General features: G+C 49.7%; 1 long non-coding RNA gene across 1 annotated transcript; it reads left to right on the plus strand.

The window, feature by feature from the left end:
• Positions 1 to 7992, plus strand: LOC109293071. Its single transcript, XR_002096235.1, has 2 exons — positions 1 to 5517; positions 7678 to 7992. It is a non-coding gene; the product is annotated as an uncharacterized LOC109293071 (long non-coding RNA).
• The last annotated feature ends 209 nt before the right edge of the window (positions 7993 to 8201 follow it).

Here is an 8201-nt window from a genome sequence, read left to right on the forward strand (position 1 = left end):
TTGCTTGGCCATTCACAATTGCAAAATGAGAATGATGATTACATCTCCTAGGCAGCCAGGACCATCTGAGGGAAGGTGTCATAGTGTTTGATTTGTACAGCTGCCAAGCCCTTTTGAGTTGCACCGAGTGCAGGGTATTGTGGGATGAAATTCCTAGTAAGCAAGGTCCTCCAGCCCCTCGTGCAGATCTGCTGCCAGTCTGAGCTCCAGGCCTGTCAGAATGATGTGTTTTCCATTGGCTCATCACAGAGAAGTGTCTGGGCTTCTCTTTAATTGAAGAATGCAACCCCGGCATTTGTCAGCTCTCGGAGTGAATTGCTGTTTAAATCGCAGTGCTATTCCCAAGTGCATGTACTGAGCTTCAGCTGCTTTAGCGGAGGGAGGATCTCTGGATGAGGGGAAGGTGACTGGCAGCTGTTAACTGGTTTTCATGCATGAAGTAAATACATTAAGCCCACGTGGGAAGCTTTAAAAGGAGGTGCGGGAGGATGGGCAGAGCAGCCCTACAGTCCCGTGCTTGATTCAGGATGAAGCATCTCTGCAGCTACAGCCTTGAGGGAGGAGCCCCTGGTAGCAAGTCCTTGGGAATGCGGAGGAGGGAGAGGGGCTTTCAGCTCCCCCTCCAGACATGTGGAGCCAAAGACAGCAAGGCCATTTCATGTGTGTGAAACCTCTTTACCCCAAGAGCCATGACATGGCCTGAGCGGAGCCTGCCAGCGCACTGCCAGGACACTTCGCTCCTGCCCAAGAGCAGCCCCTGCCCTGTTCTGGCAGCGCATCTCAGCCCTGCCCTGCTGCACCTGCTACACCAGGCTTTTCCCCGCCGTTCATGCACGGTGGAGCTTCACCAGGGACTGAAACAGCAGGAATCAGAGCAAGACATATAGCATAGGTACAGCTTTGCTAAATTCCTCTCCTCTCCACCCACCTGCATTGGTCTTTCTGGAGCCCCGTGGCAGGAGGTTGGGGTGATGGGGCTGCGCAGTGCTGCCCAGTGAGGGAGACCCCCTGGGTCCCAGTGACCGGCTGAGCCATGACAGTTCAGTAACAGTGCTGAGATTGGCAGCCCGCTGGTTATGAAGCAGAAGCCACGGCTGTGCAGAGTTCGCAGCGAGCGAATAGCATGAGGGTGAGGAAGCTGGGCACTGAAATCCCCTGCTGCGAAGGTCAGCTGACAGACAGGCACTTCTGCCTGCCATCTGGGCTGAAGGATCATCTCAGAGCTGCTGCATAGATGACCTTTGGAAGGTAAAACTAGAGTGACTTCTGGCCTTCAGGAGCCCCTTGGAAAGGGCAAAGCTACTACCATCTGGCCAGTCCTACCAGCTCTTGTGCCTGCGAGGGGCACAGCCATGGTGTGGTGAGGTTGGGGAGCCCTGGCATCACTGTTCCTAAACCATCCTTCAGCAGCCGCTGGTTGGCTTGGCAGCTTGGTCCATGTCCTGAGCGCATCTAGAAGCTGCAAATATTGCTCAGATCAGTAATAGGGGGCCCAGGTGTTGAGTTTCCACTGCGCAAGCCTCCATCCTTTCACTCCCCACGTGTCTCCTGAACAAGCTGCCAGACTTTCCTAGCCTAGCCATGCCAGCTTCTAGCCCACTGTGTTTTGAGTGTGGGGCTTTGCCTTTGCCCAGTCAGTTCATTGTCTTCGGCGACCTTACGTAAGCCTCTCAGGTTTGCACATGGCAGACAAGGTGCAAGATGAAATATGTATGACACCTCTGGAAGTAGCTGCTTTGACTTGCAGTCCAAGATTACTGCTCCCTTCGCTGCACAGATGCCTTAAGGCTGTGAATTGTGTGTTGCGTGTGTGGGCTGTGCATTTTTTGCTGAGTTGCTCTGGGCTTTTGCAGCTAGGCATAGAACAAAAGTGTTTGTACGAAAGGTGGAATAACGGCAAGGAAGCTGTGATGTGCCCCTCACTGTAGAGGTCAGCTAGGGAGAGCTTTGAGCTGCCCGATTTTAATCATGGGCAGCAGGAAAAGGGCTGGATGATCTGCGAATCTTCCATCCCCAGATGCTGTGATCTTCTGTAGGAACAATCTCCTTCCTCTAGCAGGTATAGCACACCCCTCTGTATTCAAAAGTCAAGCTTTGTCAAGTTAAAATGATGCAGACTTGAATGAGATTGCGTGTTTGTAGCTGGGGCTGAAAGGCTGGACTTCAGGGGGTCTCTGCAGGGGCTGAGGTACAGCATGGAAACCAAACCCTCAAAGGCAGTTTGGATCAGAGTTGCCTGTAAATTGAATTCTTTTTCTGGGTTTTGAGGCCTTTCCTCTGGGCTAGGCAGGGGGGAGACTTTGGAGCATTTATAAATGCTCTGGAAAAAGATCCTTTCATACCTCCCCCAGTCACAGGGACTCAGCCTCTTTCCTCGCCCATCAAGTATAATGATTCACAGCCCAAGCTGAGCCAGCCTTCGCCCACCTTAGCGAGGGGGGTCTCCTCAGCCCTTGGCATAGAGATGGCGAACAGGGGAAGTCATGCGGCTCTGCTTTGTCCAGTGCGTCCCTCCCTTCCACTGACACTGCCTAGATCTGGACCAGGCTCGTCATGCTGATAGAGATGCCCTGGACTAGTCCTGCTCATATAGCTCTTTCTCAGGTGTTTGCCTTGCACCTGACATGAAAATAGACATGTTTCTGGAGGACAGCTCCATCAGGGACTGTTAATTAAACACAGCAGTCAGGGATGTGGTTGAAATGGGGAGGGATCACTCAGCAAAAATGTGTTTCTTATACTCTCCTCTAAAGTTTTTGCTACTTGATACTGTCAAAGTACTGGGCTGGATGGACCTTGGGTATAACCCAGTCTGGCAGTTCCTGCATAGCCTTATGCCCCCCACCTCCTCCCCAGTACACACACGCACACATACACCAGAAAAATATCCAAATTATCACATGTGTAGGGTGGGGGACTCTTCTCCTTCCCTGAGCAGGAAATCACATCCTCCTCCCACACTGGGAGTGGAGGCAAGAGGCCCTGGCTGCTTTGGGAAGGATTCTTCATGTGACCTTTCCTGATTTTTCCAAAGCACTTGTGCCAGTACTGGCTCTTCCCCGAGCTCTGCCTAGTGCATTTGTCTCCTCTCTCCCATGTCTAAAGCATGAAGGGTCTTTCCTGTGTTATTGGAAGGGAAACTCAGCTTTATAAATAAACGGAGGTGCTGGCATGTACAGTGTAATGTGAACTGAAGGCTAATTCAGGGCCCTGGAAGGCTTGGGAGCACAAGGAGCACTCCAAAGAGCTCAGTAACACGGAGAAGGGGGGATTTACTGCTCAGCCCGTGGGGAGAGGATGGGTGCTCCCCAGCTGGCTCAAGGCCTCAGCAGAGGACCAGAGTCAGTGCTTTATAGCAAGCCACTGAGCCACTGGACCAGGGGGGTGAAGGGCTTGCAGAAGGGCTGCCCAAAGGGTACCTAAACAGCAAGTTCCCAGTGCATAAGTGGCCTTTTCAGCACAGGTTACAAATCTGCTAACCCTGCACTGAGGTTGTACAAGTGTGGATGTGAGGACTGAGCATAACTCAAGATGGGGGCTATCCTATGTCTTAACTCCAAGACATAGAATAGCCTCCTATGGGTTAGGGCATTTGCTTAGGAAACAGGGCAGCTGACTTGTAGGGTCCTTTCACCCAGAGGGGGCTTGATGCTGGGTTCGACTCTGTCTTTACAGCATTGGGCTCTAACCATTATGCTACAGGTTAAGCATTATTTCGTCACTGCTCTTTTTAGTGAAACTTAGCCCTTGCATTTACTAGTCCTTGGATAAAAGGGATTTGCTCCCTTCAATACTCCCTACTACCGGCTTGTTCTCTCCCTCCCCTGCCAAACCCATTCTGGGTGATCACTGGTGGCAGCAGGGAGATCTGTACTGGAGATGCAGTTCCTGGGAGGCCACCCATCAGCTGGGCATGCTCATGGAGAGGTTTGAATTAGGAAGTAGTTGTACTTGCTTGTGCCAGTATGGTGCTCAAGTAGCGCCTGCAGATCTTTAAGTCCATCCTTCTCTTACCAGCTGCACCCCTGGCTTGCCTGTTGTGATCAGCAATGGAGTAGCTAAGGACCGACTCTTGCGTACCTGCTCATTATGACATTGTGAGGCTTGCATTAAGGCCTCCTGCTCTGGGCTGTTTTCAGGCTCTCTTACACATGTCGAGTTCATGTGCAGCTTTCAGCATGGGGCTAGAGCCCATACATTTTTTAATAGAAAGCTGAGATTCTAGCGCGTGGGCTGGCAGCCTTTGGAAAGTTACCGGCTTGCCAAGCTGGCGAGCACAAACAGCTTCACTTTTCAAACAATGCTGAGAATTAATTTCTCCTTGCCCGATTCCCCACCCTGATTTCTTCTCCTACAGACCAGAGGGAGGAATGGGGTGGCGTTTGCATTGAGTAGGCAGTGTGTGGGCTGCTGAATAAGCCAGGGTCTGTGCCCACCCTGGGTCCCTTCAGGGAAAGTGCGTCAGTCAGGAAGTGATACAGCGGCTCCTTTGGTATGTGCTCTGTGAACCAGAGAAAGAGGAGTTTGCCTGTGGTGAATCAGGCTGCAAACCTTCAGGGAAGACTGGAAGCAGAATGCATCTGGTTTGCTGTGTGCATCTTCTTCCCTGCGCTATGAAGCACAGGGGCTGCAGGTCAGCTCTCTGAATAGTTTCAGCCTGCTCCGTAGATGTGGCAGTTCCTCACCTGCGGGAGAGCCAGGCTGGCTTGTTAGTTGTGCACATCTCAGTCAATAAATTGATTTCTTCTTTCTCTGTACTCAAATGTACCTTCTCCACAGTGACAGTGCTCTCGCAGTGGGCTCCCTGCCTGTGGGAGGAAGTGCCTCAGCCTGCATGCGCTGGGGATTTTAATCGCAGCTCCAACCAAGTGCATGGCACGCCAACAATAGGGGCAGCTGTGTGCAATAGAAGTGCCTTTTTCTTCCAGGTCTCATCATCTGTCTTTTGATCGAACGGTCTGACTGGGTGCTGCTGCATTAGCCAGACCATGCAAGTGCCTGGGGGGAGAAGAGGGAACCAGAGAGATGGCTTTGATTGCTTTTCTGTAGGCTCCTGGGTCCAGACATGGCTGCTCTTTCAGCTGTCTAAGCAACCTGTGAGAAGGCACCTGGATGGTGAACAAGGCCGAGAGAGCTTGGCCTCTTAGAGGAAACAGGCCAGCCGCTCATAGTAAATAGGGTGTAATTGGTTCTCACTAGGCATCTCCTTAGAAACAGTGGAGGAGTGTGCATGCATCCATCCTATTGTCCTTTGAGTGCCTCTGGCTCATTAACCCTTCTGCTTCCTATTAGGTGTTTCAATGAACCACCAGAACAGTTATTTCAGCTGGCCCCTCTTGAGAGGCCTGTGGAGGCAGAGGGACTACATGGTGTCCACCAGCATCTGGAGCAGCCCAGCTCCTTTCACACACTGGGCAGAGACCAAGCGTTGTCTCTCCTTGTCCCTGCTGGCACCTCTGTGGCAGAAAAGCTGGAGATCCTCCCCACAAAAGGCATCTCCTCTACACATCCCTGCTGGTGAGACCTGATCTGCCCATTGATTTCCCCAGAAACAGGCAGGTTCATTCAGCTGCTGCCCAGGTCACATCAAGGACTTTGAGAGCAGGGCTCCTGTCCTGCTGAAGGAGCCTCGGGTAGGACTTCTGCTTAGTACTGCCAGCCTTGAGGTGAAGGATGACAAGTCTGATGTGCAGACAGTTCACAGCCCTCTCTGGGATGCTTCAGTTCAGAGTGACGAGGGTGCATCTACACATGCATTAACGTGCTTTAGTTAATGCCCATTAAATCTAGTAACTCCCTGTGAAGTACTCAGAAAATGCATCTTAGCTCCTCTTAATGCACATTAACTAAAGAACACAGCGTTTGTACACGTGCTCCGGGAGTGGGGGGTGCTTTAATTAGAGCAGCTCCAAGAGTCGCTCTAATTAAAGTGCCCCGAGTGTCTCGTGTATCAGTGTCCCCACACTTCAAAATGGCAGCAGGGACACTTTATCTAAAGCTCAATGAATACGCTTTAAATAAAGTACCCCAGCCACCATTTTGACGCACGGGGACACTGATACACAAAATGCGGGAGGCTGCTGGAGCATGGCAATTGCCATGGTCCACCAGACTCAATTGATTCTACTCCGACGCGCTGTAATTACAGCATGTTGGAGCAGCCTCTGTGCTTACATACAGGCATCCACGGTTTTTAGTGGTGCTTAGTGCGCATTACTTATTTTACTGTGCGTTGACTAAATAGCACTTTTTTTAGTGACACTTTAATGGGCATTAAAATAAACTAATGCGTATGAAAGTGCATGTGTAGATGTGCCTGGTGAGTACATCTTCACCAGCTCTGCAGTTGCAGGCTGCTTTATCTGCCCTTTTCTGCTCCTACAAATTCCAGCCTCATGACATGAGGGTCAAACCTGTTTCCAGTAGGTGCAGACACTTACCTGAGTGAAGTGGATGAGGGAGCGCGTGGAAGCGCCTGTGCTGGCTTCCTTCACTGCCTCTAGTGTTGAAGCTGGGAGCCAGGTGGCAGCTGCGTCAAGCTGACTGCATCTCATAACGGCATCCTGAGTGCCAAGAAATGGGCTTAGCTGCTGCTGGAAGCTAGTCTCACTACAAAGGCACAGATTACAGCTCAGTGCCCAGTTGGTGACTAGTTGAATGTGTGGGACCTGTAGTTCTCATCAGATGTAATTATGGGGTCAAATTATGTAACACGGTGATAGCAGTCATTATTCAGGGCACTTTAGATGCCAGCTTTGAGGGAAGGAGGGAGGAGAGTCGCAAAGCACTTTAAATGCATGCTCTTAGGGTGAATGCATTGCGCAGCCCTTCCTCCCACATTGTAACAGCCTTGATTTCCTTTAGGAAGTCGGTGTTTCTCGAGCTTTTTTAGAGTCAAGGCACCCTTCGGAAAATGCCAGCTCTTAGTTTTTGTTCATTTTTTGACTGCAGAAAAGTAATAGAGCAGTTTTTCTATTGCAAAGAACTCAGAAAAACAACAGCAGGGCAGAATGTTTTTGACATTATGGATTCCTACCTGAAATCTCTGGGTCTTTCTTGTGAATTATGTGTGCACACCTGCATCACCCTTAAAAGGATCTCAAGGGGACCTTGGCTGAGAATCACTGGTGTATGCCATGCTGGAGGTTTTTGCCCAGTTCATGCAGTTATTACACTGGCAAGGCATTAGATAAACAGCTTTATTTAGTATTAAACCTGAACTTTCTCTGCTGTGTTACGCCAAAGGCAGTATTTATGGGCACATCCTGGCAGACTGTGACTTGAGAAGATGGTATTGGACGGGCTCTGGCATTGACTGGTTAATGATAGGAAGTTCATCCCTTGAACAGTGTTATGAACTTGAAGCATTAATCATAGTTTCTCAGCTGACCATGGCTGTAGATCTTAACTTGCTAAGCCTTTTGAAGAATCTGCTTTGCAGTTTTAATTAAATATCTGGTACTTAAAAGGAACTGAACAGCACCCTTCCTCATTAGCAAGAGATTAGTGGGCTTTTTGTGCATATTCAACCCAATATAACACACTTGGCCTTTTTGCCACTGTGTTTTATGCAATTTGTCATATATACTAAGCCCTGGGCTCCCAGGGAAGCAAATTTATTGAGAGCAGACTCTCAAATGTAGTCATCTCATGCTGCACTTTAATCCTCTCTTCCAGCTTGCTAGTCAAATTCAGAAGACACCAAACTCCACTCAAGCCTTTCGAAATGAAAAGACTGAACAACAGGATCAGAAAAAACACTTCCATGAAAAGGTAAGGATATGGGGGCTGCAGCTTTTCAGCATCACTTCCTGGAAGGGGAATCTTGAATAATACAGGGACAGCAAGAGCCAAGGGCAGGGACTGAATGTACCTGACACAGCCCGTGGTTCACCTTTTGAATGACCATATTAATACTACATTTGCATGTATTGTCACCTTAAAATAAAAACCATCCTATTAGAGAATAACCCAAAGCAAAGGGTGACAGAGCATGGGACATTGTTTTTTGTCTGTTTTCTCTGGATGCTGAAGTAGACTGCATTTGGTCAGGACCTTAGCAATCAGGGATGGACCCAAATGGTAGCAGTGTAACAAGGGAATCATGCTCCAACACAGGGAAAGGGTTTGAATTACTGGGGAGTTGGGGGAGGGGGGGAACTTACCTTCTTTCCACACACAAACATTGAAGTGTTGCCTTA

Source organism: Gavialis gangeticus, unplaced genomic scaffold, assembly GCF_001723915.1.
Source record: "Gavialis gangeticus isolate Ggan-Ray unplaced genomic scaffold, GavGan_comp1, whole genome shotgun sequence".
Classification (NCBI taxonomy): domain Eukaryota; kingdom Metazoa; phylum Chordata; order Crocodylia; family Gavialidae; genus Gavialis; species Gavialis gangeticus.